Here is a 17,130-nt window from a genome sequence, read left to right as displayed (position 1 = left end):
ATTTATATACAGAAAACTTGCCATTTTGCTGTTCAATTTCCATACATTTTGACAAATTTAGCCTTGTAACTACAACCAGAATCAAAATTAGAACAGTTCCATCAGCCCATAATGGAAGTAGCACTGCTTGTTTATCCACTCTCCAATTAACATACATTTGCATTGTTTTCCAGTTTGGGACAATTACAAATAAAGCCACTATAAATATCTGCATACAGGTTCACATGTAAGTTTTCACTTCACATGGGTAAATATCTAGGAATTGGATTGCTCAGGTAACGTTAGATTTTAATAAGGATGCTTGTAAAATAGAAGGTCTTTATTTGGTATGATAATAAGAAAACGAAAAGTACCTGAAATCATCCTGCTTCCCACACACCTCCTTGTGGTCTCAGTGAGGTTCTCCTTACTCATTCTTCTTTTGTTTACTCTAATAAAATCATCAAAAAAGATGGTATCATGTTTGCCTTTTGTATTTGTATTTTTGTCAAGTCATCATATGAGGAAGAAGGAAATAAGAAGATAGAATTTCTAATAAAAATTATGGCAAATTGAGAAATGTATTGAACCTTTTAATTTTGTAGAAATGTAGACATTACCATCCCCTGACAATTCAATGACTTAGAATTGGTCTAAAATAAAATAAATAATTGGATGCTGAGAGAACGTAAATGCTGTATTTTCACTGAACGATTAAACCCAGTATGAGGAGAGGTGTTTATGAATTCCTATTCCTATAAAATGCATATGCTTGTGGACTAGTCAATAGGAGTGGTGTATTGAAAAAAGTAGAACACAGATAGTCAGAGAAATATTTAAACTGTTAAATATAAACTTTTTTGATATGGAATAATTTATGGTGAATTTTTTTCAAGAGAGTGAAATGAAGAAAAGTTCACAGCATTTGGCAAACAACCCTTTCTTTGAACTAAATCTTTTTAAAGCTGTTGTTACACTTCAGACATGTTCTCTAAAACACCTGAAAGAAGGGTTCTACATTACAAGGCAGATAAGTGTCTACTAAAAAATCACTTTAATGTTGTTTTATGTTAAAGTATCACTGAAAAGTAACAAAACAAAGGTTGAGATAATCAGGACTGATGTTTTTATTATGGTTCTTGCTGACACCTGCTGGTTCAATCTTATCTTCCTCCTTAATATACATCCATGTATATTTTGCATCTTAGATGCAAAAGCTTGTAGCACGTGAAAAAGAATCCGTAGATTAATCAAGGGACCAACGACCCAAAAACTAAATGAGCACACGTCAGGCAACTAATCACTTCCCATATCCACTGAGTTACTGAAATCAGTGTTGTGGCTTTACTATAACTCACTTCCCAATGAATTTAATTAATACAAATTATCTGTGACCTAATATTTTGATTCTGCCTTATTATTTAATTCTGATACTAAAGTTACGTTTTTAACCTTCAACTGCAAAAGCCAGTAGGTTATTAGAACTCAAAAATGCCAAAAAGTGGATGTCTTTAAAAGTATTATCTAGGATAAGTTTCTGATTTGTTGTTAGCAAATTCAAAATTCTATTCTTGTAAATAAGATAATACATGTCCCTTACTAAGTCCTCAAATTTTTACTCTCTTCCCTCCCTCCTTCTTTCCCCTAAACCCATTATAAAATATTATTTTAGAGGACTGTGATCATAGCTACTACTTCATTCCAACCTTTATTACGGATCACATCGGACATCATGCAAAAGACCTGAACGCATGAACAACTTGAGATGAAAGAATTCCTTCAGGATTATAAAACAGTAATAGAATTGCAAGGAAAAAGATTTTAAAACATTGGATTTCATAATGCTAAAAATGCTTGATTCTGTAATTGAATCACCCTCTGAATAAATATATCAAACCTGAAAGAATAAAGTTCCTGCTTCCTAGAAACTTTGGTGTTTCATATTCCTAACATTAAAAAAAATTTTTTAATGTCTCTTAAGGAAAAGAAATGCTCCAGTGAGCCGTCTTTTTACTTATCTTTTTACTTGCTCTTACTCTTTCCCTAGTTCAGCAAACCTAGTAAGAAACAGGTTTCACGTACCACCATTCAGTAGGGGAAAGGATCAACTCAAATCCAAGACCAAGGATACACAAGAGGAAGTCAAAAAGTGTGCAGTGTAGGCTGTGAGTAAATACATTTCCTTCATTTCTTAATCATGCATTAATATGTTTCTTCCACAGCAAACAGTTGTTTAAACCAAAGTAAGAGGTATTTTCTAATACATCATTCTGAACAAAATTAATCTTGAGTGCAGCCTATGAATCAGTAGTTTGCGACCCTGGTTGGCTACCAGGTCACCTGCAGAGTTGTTCTTGTTGTTGTTGTTTAGCTGCTTGGGCTCCCCGCCCAGATTCCTGCCCCCTGATTCTGACTGAACAGGTCTGGAGTGGGACCGGCATCTCTCCATTAAAGAATAAATACATACCGTTTCTTCTAGGTTATCCATTTTATTGGCGTATAGTTGCTGGGATATATCTGGAGAAAACCATAATTCGAAAAGACACATGCACCCCTATGTTCATAGCAGCACTATCTGCAACAGCCAAGACAAGGAAGCAACCTAAATGTCCGTCGACAGAGGAATAAATAAAGAAGATGTGGTGTATACACATATACACACACACACACACACACACACACACACACACACAAAATGGAATATTACTCAGCCATAAAAAAAGAACAAAATAACGCCATTTGCGGCAACATGGATGGACCTAGAGATTGTCATACTGAGTGAAGTAAGTCAAACAGAGAAAGAGAAATACCATATGATATCCCTTATATGGGGAATCTAAAAACAGGGTACAAAAGAATAAATACATAAAAAGGTACACAGATGATGATGGTGCACAACTCGGTTTGCAAACTACACAGCATTAGAACTTAACAAGGAAGTGGGCCAGTCTATTTCCCACTTCGCCCTTGTGTCCAGGAGCACCACTGCAGCTGTGGTGACGAGCGCTCTGGCCACCAAATCGGCCACTTGTGCTGGGCCCACTAACAGCGCTGCTTCAGAGGCAGGCAAGGAAGACGAAAGCAGCAGCTCACACTCAACATCTTTCTAAGTCTAAGTTGGACCCCAAAAGAAAGAAGCAGTGGGGTTTTTATTCCAGGACACTGACTGGTGACCTGGAGGAAGGAGGAGTGGGGGAGGGGCAACCGCAGCAGGAGCTCCAGACTCTCTCTGATGGAGTTCTGTTGTTAACATGTTATTATTGTATGTTATTTTTTAAAAAAAGGGAAATTAGAAGGAACACAAACATCTCTCAGCACACACGGAAGTCTCTTCTGAATATCTCCCCCCTTCCTGGTTTAAAACAGATTACCCATTAGTTTCAAATCCATACATAATCTGATTTACTCCCTAAATTACCATGTTTGGAAGTTATTTCAGACAATATATATAAATGAAATACCTGAGTTTGATTTTTATTTATTTATTTATATTTGGCCACGTTGGGTCTTCATTGCTGCACGCGGGCTTTCTCTAGTTGTGGTGAGCAGGGGCTACTCTTCATTGCGGGCTTCTCACTGTGGTGGCTTCTCTTGGTGTGGCGCACGGGCTCTAGGCACGCGGGCCTCAGCAGTTGTGGCTCACGGGCTCTAGAGCGCAGGCTCAGCAGTTGTGGCTTTCGGGCTTAGTTGCTCCGCGGCATGTGGGATCCTCCTGGACCAGGGCTCGAACCCGTGTCTCCTGCATTGGCAGGCGGATTCCCAACTACTGCACCACTAGGGAAGCCCTCTGAGTTTGATTTTTAAAATAACAAATATATAGATCTAAGCTATTGAACTTGCAGAATCATCAAGCATCTTACTATCCGCCAGTTCAGACACATGCCAAGTAAGGTCTCAGCACAGCAACAAGTAAGTGTTAAGACATGCTCTCACCTTCAGAGCTCTCTACTGTATCATCAAGGTACAAACACCGCTACTTTCCTGAAAAGGATCTTTGAAAAAGAAAGGATCTATAAAAGAAAACAGGAAGGAAGAAAAGGAAGGAAGGAGGGAAACCAAAGGCAGCCCAATGAGTCAACCTCGGGCACTGTCCAGGCTGCGGATGAAACGAACGCCACTTCTGAGCTCTCGTCACCAGCAGCCCTGTTTTGGGCATGGGGGCAGTGGGGGGGGGGGTTGTCATTCTTCCATTATTTCTGCCGCAGGACTGTCCCGATGAGGACGTGCTCTCAGAAGCGCGATGGTCCTCACTTCTCCCCCACGGTGTCCATTCACTAAACAGGGCTTTCAGCCTCCAAAGGCCGTTAAGAGTGGCCAAGTCAACACTGAATCATTCTTTCCTTTGGCAGAGATGGAAGGTCCCCACAGAGAGAGATTCTTGCTCCCCCCGGAGAGGAAAGGAACCGAGTTCTGACGTGTGTGTAACACGCTGCTTCTCAAACTCTTCCAGGAGCCGGAGGAGGGGCCCAGCCCCGGGACCTGGGGGAACTGGCCTCGAGTCACGTCAGGGAGAAATTCACCCCAAGTCAACTGTTTCTGTTAAAAGATGAGAAGTTTTTGTTCTCCTCTTCATTATACAAAACATTTTTCCCCAAAATAATCCACAAGTGTAACTGATGCTCCAGAAAGACGGTCTCAGGGACCAGGCTTGAGAGGCGCGGCCCCGGGCCAACGTGAACTGTAATCACCTGGGCCAACGTGAACTGTAATCACCTGGGCCAGCGTGAACTGTAATCACCTGGGCCAGCGTGAACTGTAACCACCTGACGCTCCAGACAGAGCTCGGGCGCTTCAGCATCCATGCGGGTGCGAGGCGTCATCTATTTCAACCCCCTTCAATTTTACACAGTAATTACAACCACTGAGATTCTAAACAGGCTTGGGAAATTAATGGTGCGGAGAGAAATGGGTATAAATGCCATGTGAGAATTCATGAAAACTTCATATTAAATATATTATTTTATTCTAAAAGCATTTGTAATTCAAATGTGTTGATTCTAGCTTAAAAACAGAAGTGGCAGGAAGATTTTTTTCCCAACAAATTTTTGTTTCTATTTTTTTCCTTAATCCTCCTCCTCCCTGACACGAGAGTCACATTAGATAAGAGGGAGATCGGGGAGTCCGTGGTTCCCCTTGGCCCCCCGAGCCACCTCGACTCCCAGCGAGACTGTCCTGGCGAGACTCCTGGTGAGACTGTCCTGGTGACATGGCACCGGGACAGGGGAGGAGAGAGAGGGGGGCGCTCCGCCTGCCTGTGAGGCTGTGCACACAGCGCTCCACAGGTGCGAGGGTCATCTGCTTCCAGCCCAAAAATAAAACCTTCTCAAGCACTGAGTTTCCACGCTGGATTTCAGCACCTTTCCCCGTGGTTGGCAGGGGATGCCATGTGACAAGGGCGCCCAGCCAGCCCTCCGAGTGAACAAAGGCTGGGCCACATTTGTTCATATTCCTGACAACGCCTACAACGGCACTAAAACTTGAACACGATGACTGATGCCTGCGAACACCCAGCCCCTAAGCCAGTGTAACAAATGTGCAGCTCCAGTGCTGCCGCGGCCACATCTGAGTTATTTCTGTTCTGGAAAGAGACGTGGATAAAGTACCTCTGACTTTTTACGTTCAGCCAAAAAGAGTCAGCAGACTAGATGCCCTCAGAGGAACGACTGTAATCAAGTGTGCTCAGACGTGACATTTTAGCTCGGCGCTGAATCTGAACTACAGCACTCCCTGTGATGGCCACACAGGTCATTACGAGCCCTGCCGAACAAGAGGCTCCCCAGTTCTGATGACTCTGAGCCAGTCTGTGTCTCACACCAGTTTCAGTATCTGCTGCATCCTGAAACGTGACCTTCAAGTGTTCCCTGTTGTGGCCCCTGAGAGGGAAGGCGCACCTCCCAGCCCTGCTGCTTCCTCAAGGTTTGCACGTCCCTGGGACAGAAACCCCACCCGCCTCTGTCACCTGCCTTCTCCCAGCAGATGATCAACAGGGTGAGGTTCCAGAGAGAGGAGAGACGGGAGCAGAAAAAGCAATTCTAAAAATCAAGGAAGAACAGCAGGCAAGAAGAGACATTAAGCGGTGGCCAATTTCTTAGCATATTAATGATGGATTCTATAGAAGTATTCAGTCACTGAAGTTTGACAATCTAAAGCAGGGATCAGCCAACTCACTTGGCAAAGGGTCACAGAGAAAACATTTCCAGCTTCACAGGCCATACAGTGTCTGCTGCAACCACCCGACCCTAATGGCAAAGCCGCCGTGGACCACGTACAGAGGAAGAGAAGGAGCGGTGTTCGCATATAACTTTATTCAGAACAATGGGTCAGGGCCATATGTGGCCACAGGCCATAGTTTGCCCACCCTTGATCTGAAGCAATGTTTGTCACATTTTGGCCCAGTGAAAATCTGGGACCCAGGAGATATTTCATTGGCCCTTTTGATCTGAAACCATCTCTGCTAAACTTGGAGCCTCCCATTCCCACTGCGTACTGCACTACACACTCTGAGTTTATCAAATGAACGAAATGAATCAATGAGATAAAATAGGATACAGGCCTATGAAATTTAAGCTAAAGTAAGACTGAACTATTTTGTGGTTATCCTAACGACACTATAAATCAGATACACCCTACGGGGTTAATTCTGGGGGGACTCACTAATTTACACTTCTGTTGTTCCCTCCTCACCACAATGAATGCAAATACAACCCTCTCCCACTAAAAAGCCCACAAATTAATAAAATTATAAACAATAAAACATAGCCTGTGCATCACAGACCGCAAGAATCCCTATCAAAAATTCTATGGATCGCAACAACTCAACACGAACAAGTACAAAATTGAGGGAAGGCAGCCAGTAAGTCTAGCGTCACAAATAATCCAAAAAACCAAAGAGAAAGCAGTTGCTGACAGCGTAAGAAGCAAAACAAGAGATTTTGGCAGAATCGAGGTGCTGGGGTGACAAGGCTGGAGTTCAGAGAGCGCCACAGGGCAGAGGTCTAGGTGAGCATCCGAGGCAGCAGGCAAGACCCCGGACAGACCAACCTCCACGGATCAAGGTGAAAGGTGACTGCCTTCCAGAAGAAAACCGAATCCTCTCTGGAGAAGGTGACACCATTCAGGGCCTCTATGAGTTTTCATACACGGTATCTGCTGTGCAATAAAAATCACCAGGCTGGCCAAGAAACCAGACATACAACCTAAAAAAAAAAGGGGTGGGGAGTGGATAACAGAAACAGGCCCAAAAGTGAACCAGATTTTAGAATCATCAGAAACAAACCTTAAAATAATGATTAATATGCTCTGTAAATTAGTTGAAAATACAGAGAATTTCACCAGAAAACTGGTATCTATAAAAAGAAGCAATGCACTGCCCATGAAGTGATAAAAGTCCTAATTTAATGCTGACTCTAATAGGTCAGAGATGCATTGAAATCTCCCCGGCATTCTCCAATAGAGCACTGAAAGAGTGTATAATTAGCAAGGTAATGGGGCAGGGGTGAAACAGCAACAACAACAACGGAATGATTGACAAAGCAGGCAAGAAAGAAGGCAAAGGAGCAACAAAGACCAGCTGGAAGAGTAGAAAATAAATAATAAAATGATAGGCTTAAATCCAAATATTTCAGTAATGGCATTAAATGTAAATGAATGAACTATTAGCTCCAATTATAAGACAAAACTGATCAGACCAGATACTCACAAATTCTAAATTGTTTGTAAGATATGTCATATACAGTAGGACACAAAAAGATTTATTAGAAGAATGAAAAAGAAATACTACTTGACAATGGCCAAAAGAAAGCTGGTGTAACTCTATTTAGATTAGACAAAGTAGCTTTTAAAGACAAAAAGCATTATTAAAAGGAGGAATATCTTATAAAACTGAAAGGTACAATTCAACAAGGCACAACAATCCTATATTTGAATAACATAGCCTGAATCTATTAAGCAAAAAATTGATAAAACTAGAAGGAAAAAAACCCCATACAATTCTACAATCAAGAGTTGGAGGTTTTAAAACACCTCTCTCAGCAGCAAACAGAACTAGCAGAGGAAAAAAGAAAAAAGCAGTACATAAAGAAGAGTTAAACTGCACAATTAACTAATTAATATCAATGGTATGAATTGCATGCAGTGGAAAGAAGAGAGTCTAAAGCCTCCAGGTCACCCTCCCGGTCAGGTGCTGGTCCCTCGAGCTGCGGGAGTGATGGCTGCTGAGGGCTCACACCTGAGCTCCTCTCGAGGCAGCTGCATCTACAGACAGTCATACAAAGGTCCAGACCCCTCCATCAACCTGGGACCATCCCGAAGGGCCAGTCTAGCCCTGGAACGTTCCCGTGGGATTGGCTGAAGCCTCTGCTGCAACCACACTGCAATTCAGTACCTCCACTGCCCATCCTGCTTCCTCCCAGGTGTTGTTCCCAAAAGCATTATACAGAAAACAAAAGGCCACGCATGCAGGTCTCAGAGTCTGTTTTCTGAAGGATCTGGCCAACGGCAGTTGCCAGTAGGAGTGGTCCAGAAAGCAGACGCATAGATGGGATTCTGCGCCTGGACCACAGGCGACAGGTGAAGCACAGGCAGCCCCTCGCATGAGTAATGGTGCGATTGTTAAAACTTTCACTAGTCACGCAGGGGGACGCAATACCAGCTGAAGGAAATTTACTGGCAGGTGGAGTAATCCCACCTGATGAGAGGCGGATGGGAAGTAGTGGCTGCAAGAACTATGGAATCAGCTGTTGCTGGGGTCATCAGCGAATGGTAGGGGATGAAAACTGAGAGTGATTTGAGGTCACATGAAAAGTAAGAAGGCTCCTTTCATCGTCTGCAGTCAGCAGAAAGGGCCGAAGATTGGGCCCAAGACTAACTGCCGGGGTAGCAGATCATCAGTTCTGCTGAGACTGCTATTCCGAGGTCAGGATCCGGACTGGGAAGAACTGGGGCTCTGAGATGTGACATAGGGGCGTTTGTGGAAATAAATATGTGGAAATATTTGTGGAAACTGCAAATATCAGTACATTACTGCAAATGTATGCACAACTATTCTTGGAAGTACAGAAGTTTTTAAACTAAATGGAAATAGGGATGGTGGTGGTATTGCTGTGCCAGGAAGGCTTCCCACTGACCTACAAGCATTTTGTCTTTCCCTCTTCCCACTCTTCTCCACTGACTATCTCTATCAATAGCAAATACCGAAATGACTACTTCAGGTCCAGCTTCTCCTCTAAGCATCTCCACTGCAAGCTTGCTATCCAAAAGTGAGCTCAATGACTTCCCCACGAACTGATTCCAACTATTTTCACTTCAACCCTTAAACACTACCATCCACTTCGTCCCTACAGTGGAAACTATGGAGTGATCCTTCATTCAGCCCTGTCTGCCCCCACATCCAATAAAGTTCCAAGTCATACCAATAACTTAAAAAGAGCAGGAATAAATGAAATAGAAAAGAAAGACAGTAATACTCCACAAAACCAAAAGCTGGTTCTTTACAAAAAAAAAAAAAAAAACTAATAAAAATAGACAAACCTATGGCAAGATTGAGCGAGAAAAAAGGAAAGTGAAAAGAAAGATAATAAAAATATAAGAATAACTACAAATCCAGAAGAATAAGAAATGTCAGGGGGAAAGAATACAAAAATAATAATAATTTTTGTCAGTAAATCTAAAACCTTAGATGAAATGGACAAATTCCTGAAAAAATGTGTATTTGTTATGTCTATGAAACTAATTCTGAATTATGAACAGAAAAGGAGCCAAAAATAGCCAAGAAATTTTTGAGAAACACCACCAAGGCAAAGGGCTTTTCCCAAACAGAGATCAAGACTTACTGAAAGTGTAACTGAAGCAGGAAAAAACAAAGACCAGCAGAGCAGAACTACAGCCCAGAAACAGAACTACTCACGTATGAAAACTTTATATGTGACGGAACAGGCACTACATGTGTACATACATAAGTAGGGGACCACCACCTTCCACTACACACAGTGGGCTAGAGACCTAAATGTGATAAGTAAAACTTTAAAACTTTTGAGGAAAATAGACAAGTATCTTCATGACATCAAAGTAGAAGGAAATATACTTCAGGATAAAAGATATAACTATGAAACACTGATAAGCTCAATGATGTTCGTTCATCAAGGGAGACAACTGAAAAAGTGCAGAAAATTCATAGACCAGGAAAAAAATATTCGTAATACATACAACCAACACAGACCTAGTATCTAGGATTTGTGAAGAGCTCAATAAACAAGACAATCCAATTTTTTTAATTGGCAAAGACATGAACAAGTAATTTTCAGAAGAGCATTTGAAAAAATATTCAATCTCAGCATTTTAAGATCAGAGATAGGCAAATTAAACTAACAATAGGGTACTATTTCATACCCATCGGAGAGGCTAAAAACTTTAAATTCTGGCAAAATAAAACCAAGATATGGAGCAACTAGAACTCTCATATACTGTAGGTGGGAATATTTGGAGGACAATGTCCCTAGGACCTCCCAATTCCCCTCCTATGTGCCCAAAAGACACACACAGGAATGCTCAGGGCATGTTGGAAAGAGCATTTCACTTCTGCCAGAAGACCCCCTTCCCAGGGGAATAACAGCCTAGGACCCCTCCCTCCATGTGCTAGTTTCCCAGTTTGAGGGTTCCTAATCCACTGAGTTAAAATATAAGTGATCTCTGTTACTACTTGTTTTTAAACACTTTTTAAAAACATAAAAATGATAAATACTATATAAAATTTATGACTACCTCTTTACTGTTTAATAGAAAACATAGCAAAAACCTTTCACTGATTTAGAAAAGTCAATATTCTAACAAATCTCACTTGTTGGAAGTAAAATAGTCATTCTCTTCTTGGGCCAATCTCCTAATAAATGGTGGAAATGCAGAACAAAACAAAACATTTCTAGAAAAAAAAACTAAATTTCTAAATGTATAATTATACTGATAATTATTCATTTAGAAAAACCATATTTTAATTCTAGCATTCCATAAAATAGAAAACTCAATAAATATACATTTTGTTAAAGCTTAAGTCATTTAAAAAGCATTAAAGAAAAATAATGGTATAAAAACACCACCACTCTTGACAGTTTGAGTTGGTTTGCCTGTCTTGGGAGAAAATACCAGAATATTCTGACTTAGGAAGATGGAGGCATGTTGAAACTTAGAGGAGTCTCAAGAGTCTGTCTGTTGCAACTGACTGAGACATGACAGTGTGCTCCCAGACGACAACCCTGAAACGGACCCAATTCCTAAGTTTCACAGTGGGTTTGGACGGCAACTCTGACAGTGCTGGGGGTGGGTGAGAGGGATCGCTGGATATTTTTTACGCATCTTCAGGAAAAGGAAACTTAATGCTAAGGTAATATTTTCATCAGAACATTTTCTTCTGTCTCATTTGATTCAAGTACAGTACAAGCACTTCTGGAAATAGTATGACTAAGAGCATAGGAAAGAATTATCTGTGGTGTTTGGAATGGTTCACTTTATGTGTCAAGTTGACTGGGTCATGGGGTGCCCAGATATTTGGTTAAACATGATTTCTGAGCTTCTGTGAGAGTGCTTCCAGATGAAACAGGCATTCGAATCAGAGGACGGAGTTAAGCAGCCTGCCCTCCCCACAGGGGGGAGCAGCATCCAATCCATCAAGGGCCTGAATACGGCAAAAGGCAAAAAGGCGGAGAAAGGGGGAACTCTCTCTCTGGACGACTGCTGAGCTGGAATGTTGGTTTTCTCCTGCCCTGGCCTGGGATTCACACCACTGGCACTCCTAGTCCTCAGGCCTTCGTACTTGCATTACAACTTACACCACCACTTCTCCCGGTTTGGGGGCCCTTGGACTTGGACTTGAACTACATCACCAGCTTTCCTGGGTCTCCAGCTTGCAGATGGCAGATCTGGGGACACCCCAGCCTCCGGAATCGCGTGAGCAGATTCCTTACCGCAAATCTCTTTACACATGTGTATCTGATGTGTGTATGTATGTATACAGCTGGATACATGGCTAGTTGCACAGGTTAAGGTAACCACATATACAGAGAGAGGTATGTGTGTGTGTGTGTGTGTGTTTGTATGTGTATCCTCTTGGTTCTGTTTCTCTGGAGAACCCTGTCTAATACAGTGTTGTATTCTTAAATTAACATATTAGTTTATACAGCAATACAAATCAAATAATTTACGTAAACACAAAATAATGATACTCTTCCCCTCTTTTTTTTTTTAATCAGTGGAAACTAAAGTGAAGTTTAACTTTTAAATCAGTTAATATACAAATTCCTTACTCATTCTAACAACTTCTTAAAATTGACTAAATGCTGTTTAACCGAGTAGTTACCTTTTCAAATTTTTTAGTGTATCATCCGAGCTTAGTAGCTATTCTGAGCATAATACTAAAAAGAATGCAGCCCCTGAAGGAATGAATAAAATAATTTTAAGTTGTTGGTCCCAAAAGAACAAATATTTTGAAATATTCTGAAACATAAAATCTGCCTTCATCTTAAAAGCCTTTAACATTAATCTGAAAGTTTAAAGAGGCCTGTGAGTCATGAGATGTTTGCTCCCAGACTGAAATTCTATATAAAAATTGCTCCCTTGAAAGAATTCTCAACCAGAGGTTATAAAAACCAAAAGCAGTATTAACAATGGAAAGTCCAACCTAACATCAGCCTGACAGCTACGATACCCTACTCAGCAGCGTCCTACGACTGACTGCTCACTCCACTCAGGGTTAGGAGGAATCCTTAGTCCTTTTAACTTGGAAGATGCAAGTATCTGCTGCTCTCAATTGTGCTTTAAATATAACTAATCAAAGTATAAGATATTGGTTCATACAATCAGGGATTAATTACATCGTAATTAACCAAAAACAGCAAAATCTTCCGATGTCTATTTCAAATGACAGCCCTGGGCTCCGGAGCTACGACCCGGAGTGCAACGCAGGCACGGCAGCCGTCCAGGCCCCTCCCCTCCTCCTTGGGCTCCGCGGGCAGAGGCACCCACGCGGCCGTGCTGGTGCTCCCGCTGGTGGCTGTGCTCTCAGGAACCGCTGGGCTCCAATCACGCCTCACTGTCCACTTGCAGCCCCCTCAGAGTTGGGGCAGGCCAAGCTTCTCGCTCGCTTTGTCGTCTACTCTAGTCTTAGCACCGACGCCTTTTGGGCCTGCACGACAGCCAGCAAATAACGATACTAGAAACAGGACAAAACAACCACCACCTGTTCTTCACACAGTAGCTTGGCATTTCACACCTTTAAAGGAAACTGTAAAGGTAAGAGGGAGTTCAACAAATCAGAATATTAACTTCGACGGATTTAATGTTCTGTTTCACCAAACACACACCCAATATGCCTTGACATCTGAGTTCATTACTAAACAGAAAACTAAGAAGATAATATTTCAATAGCTATGGAAATAATTTCAAATACATCCTTTCACATATAAAAATAATTTCTATTAATCAGTTTACTGTTCTAAACATACTGACCATAAGTTTAAATAAAATGACCATTAGAAAGGTGATCCGGTGACATAAATCTTCTAGCTCGTTAAAGAATCGCAGCATAAATTCTCTCCTCCCCGCAATGCAGAACTCCTTTGGGATAAGGTCATCTTCTAGGGCCAAGATTCTGCGTACATGTTTTAACAAAGAAAATGATTTATAGATTTTCATTTTCACGTTCAATATTTCAGTATGCACCCAACGGTATGGCCTCAGGAAATTGAAACAGAAATGACAAGTTATCTGGAAGACAACCAGCAACCAATCACCAATCAAACTGAACGAGTCCTTTCTTTTCACAAAACCCAGCTTTATATATTTATACATAATTTTTTATGCCAATATTGTTTCTATTGAAACAAGTAACAAGACTACCTTTCTCTCCCCTCTGGACCCTTTCATCCCTTGTTATTCCCTCACCAATTTGTAGTTAAACCTTAAGCATGTATTATACAATGTGCAGAAAAACAACCACAATTCAGACTACCTGAAGAAGATATCTGTTTCCTTAGCAAATTCCACAATTTACAGCTTTCTAAGGCTGGTTCCGTGGGTGACACTTCACAGTCACCACAAATGCATTGGTCTCAATTTTTAAGATTACAGTAAAAACCATACACATAAGTTAACTTATACTTCAGTGTGTATTGCTCACACGTATGTTCTGTACTCAGTTCAACACTCTCATTAGTGTGAGAAAAATTCACAATAATTGTTTTTAATGTTTAAATCAGTTTGGACATAATTAAGGAAAAGAACATTTTAAAAACAAAGAAAAAAATCTCTTTGAGATACGCTCCTGTTATATCTATACTATCAAACCTATTCCCACAACTCAGCAGCTATCAAAAGGTCACTACGCAAAGCAGTAAACAATAACAAAAATAGTTTCCAAATCCATGAGACCCTAGAGCCACAGTGTTCCAAGAAAGGAAACATGGAAATCAGACACAATGTTGCACTTTTGAGGAGAACCTGATCAGTAAGGCAAGGCACAATCACATGTGCTACAAACCCAAGATTAGTTGTTAGGAAGACAATTTAGCCAACAACTGAGCACATGGGATGCATAGAGAGCTGCACAGTCAGGGTAGAAATAAAAAACAAGTGCAGCTGATTGGGAGGAAGGCCCTGGTCAATTTATTTTCAGGTTCGTTTAAATCCACAAGGCGAAGCAAGTCAGTATGATTATAAATCTAATCTAACATAATATGACTTTTTCAATTTTTGGCAGTTCACATATCACACCGACTTTTTCTTCTATTATTTTCAGATCGACTAGACGTGTGTTTCACCCAGTTGCGTTGACACTGATCCTCACTGACACTGATTAAGTATTTCTGAGTACCTTTATATCTCCGTCGTCACCACATTAACACTGCTTATTAAGGGCCTATTATATGCAGGTGCTACACTAGGCACCGGGCGTATATCCTGCACAGAAGGGACACGGACGCTGCCCTCAGGGAGCCTGCAATCTAGTTAGAAAGGCTCACTGTGATGGCTAGTTTGACAGGTGAAAAAGGCAAGGTGATAAAGGAGCATATACCAGAGTTTGGGGGAAACGGGGGAGGGGGCTGTCAAGGAACTCTTCCCATGGAGGCCTCAAGGATAAGCGGGAGGTCATTTAGTAAGGGAGTGGAAGAAGGGGAAGAAAGGGGACAGAGGAGGAATTCCAGGCAGTGCCCCTCCACAGGGGAGGTGTTCTGTCTGGGTTCTGTCTGTCCCTCATCCTCATCACATACAGAAAGGCTCCACTTCATGGATGGTCAGAGGTGCTTGCAACCTTCAATAAGTCAAGACACCACATTTCTTACACTTCCACTGTTTTTATATCAGATCACATAATTCAAGAAATGAGATTCTTCCGCCTGCCAATGCAGGAGACACGGGTTCTAGCCTTGGTCTGGGAAGATCCCACATGCTGCGGAGCATCTAAGCCCGTGCGCCACAACTACTGAGCCCGCGTGCCTAGAGCCCGTGCTCTGCAACAAGAGAAGCCACCACAATGAGAAGCCCACGCACCACAGCGAAGAGAAGCCCCCGCTCGCCACAATTAGAGAAAGCCCGCGCAACGAAGACCCAATGCAGCCAAGATAAATTAATTAAAAAAAAAAAAAAAAAGAAATGAGATTCTTAGTTCTATAAGTCAGAACAAGACTTTAATAGATCCGTCAAGAAAGCTTTACCAAGGAACATTCTGAATTGGGAGAATTCATTTCCTCCCTCCCAGAAGAGTACGAAGTGAAAATTTTACATCTTAAGCAGTTTCACAAAGCTGAACCATACATAAAATGAGGCAATCACCGATAACACTTGTTTAAAACAAAATATCCGTCAGAAAACCTGGCTTATCTCAACTGATGGACACAGTTCCCATTCCTGGCAGAACTACGTTCAAATACAGAATCACCAAGCAAAAAGCTTCTCTCCGCCTGCTAAGTAACAGAAACGCCTCAGAGAGGAGAAGCGGGCCCCCCATTAACACACCCCAGTCTTCAAAGGCGTGCTTGTTTGTAGTTTGAAAATAGAGCAGTGAAGACATTGTTTTTAATACGGATTTTCCTAGTACCTTTCAAAAGCGTATTGTCACTGGACTTTCCCAAAACCACCAGTAACGTTCTGTTTTGGCTTAGAATATTTTGTCATTACATTAGTGGAGATAAGGATAATCTTGTTATTACTGTTGACATCGTGTTCTGTTGTGTGTGTATGTGTTCTAAAATTGGTAAAACTGCTGTCAACACAAACCCAAATTTCATTTAAGAATCCTTAAGTCAACCATTAGTCACAAATCTTCTAAATTTTTGAATGATCTAGAAAAATAATGAAACAGTTTTATGAATATATAAGCAGTTTGACTATTTAAAACTGAAATTATTATATATATGAATTTTCCAATAAAGCCATGTAAAAACTGTCTCTCAGTCAAATAGGCTGACGGGAAATAAGTCAAGCCTATCAACTGAAGAAATGAAGTTCAGAAGTCTACAGTGCTTATTCATCCACTCCTTCAAAAAGGGCACTTAAAGTCATAGATTATTATAAAGAACTCCAATGCCTAAGTAAGTGAAATACTATGCACATTTATATTGTATTTACCATTTGTGAAAACTGCCCAGTGAATAAAGTCAAAACCTTGCTTTCTGTTAGAGCACCTAGTATATTGTGAGTAATCAATGAGTACTAAGCACCAATAACATGGATACATTTCCTAAGAACTAAAATCTGGCATATGCATATCTCATTATTAAATCACTTGAAAGTTATTGTTAATTAAGCATCAAACTGTTAAATGGTCCAGGTACCACCAATACACACAATGTCCAAAGAAGTCCAGAGGAGGTTCCTACACTCCCAGATTTCTGCCTGTTATGTCCTTTAGAAAAATACAAAACAGAGAAAAGGAAAATGTTTCTATTTATGTTCTCTTCACATGAATTTTGAACCACTCTAGGGTGCTTAGTGTCATTAAACCATTAAAAAATGCTTACTGGAGTCACACGCTATGTGTCCCCCAATGCTTAGAACACAATGGGCACAAAGCAGATATTCAAGTATTTGCCAAATGAATGAAAAAATAAAGCCTACCTGATCCTGCTTTGTTTTGGTGAACTTAAAAAGCAGTGGTTAAAACTAACT

The 17,130-nt window shown here is 41.1% G+C and overlaps 1 protein-coding gene across 6 annotated transcripts in view; it reads right to left on the bottom strand.

The window, feature by feature from the left end:
• NEK7 (NIMA related kinase 7) overlaps positions 1-17,130 on the bottom strand; it is a 150,087-nt gene that overhangs the window by 108,472 nt on the left and 24,485 nt on the right. The window contains exons 1-2 of one of the 6 annotated variants that reach the window (XM_036848548.1): positions 13,474-13,562; positions 354-430 (exon numbers count right to left, since the gene is read on the bottom strand). The exons of 1 other annotated variant lie outside the window; for it this stretch is intronic. The gene's annotated coding sequence lies outside the window, so the exon portion shown is untranslated. Of the gene's footprint in view, positions 1-353; positions 431-3,912; positions 4,161-13,473; positions 13,564-17,130 lie in introns of those variants that run through there. 4 more of the 6 variants (XM_036848538.1, XM_036848519.1, XM_036848564.1 and 1 more) reach the window with 4 other exon arrangements.

Source organism: Balaenoptera musculus, chromosome 1 (assembly GCF_009873245.2).
Source record: "Balaenoptera musculus isolate JJ_BM4_2016_0621 chromosome 1, mBalMus1.pri.v3, whole genome shotgun sequence".
In the NCBI taxonomy this organism is placed as follows: Eukaryota; Metazoa; Chordata; class Mammalia; order Artiodactyla; family Balaenopteridae; genus Balaenoptera; species Balaenoptera musculus.
Note: the sequence above shows the minus strand (reverse complement) of the source record. Positions and strands in the feature narration are given on the sequence as shown.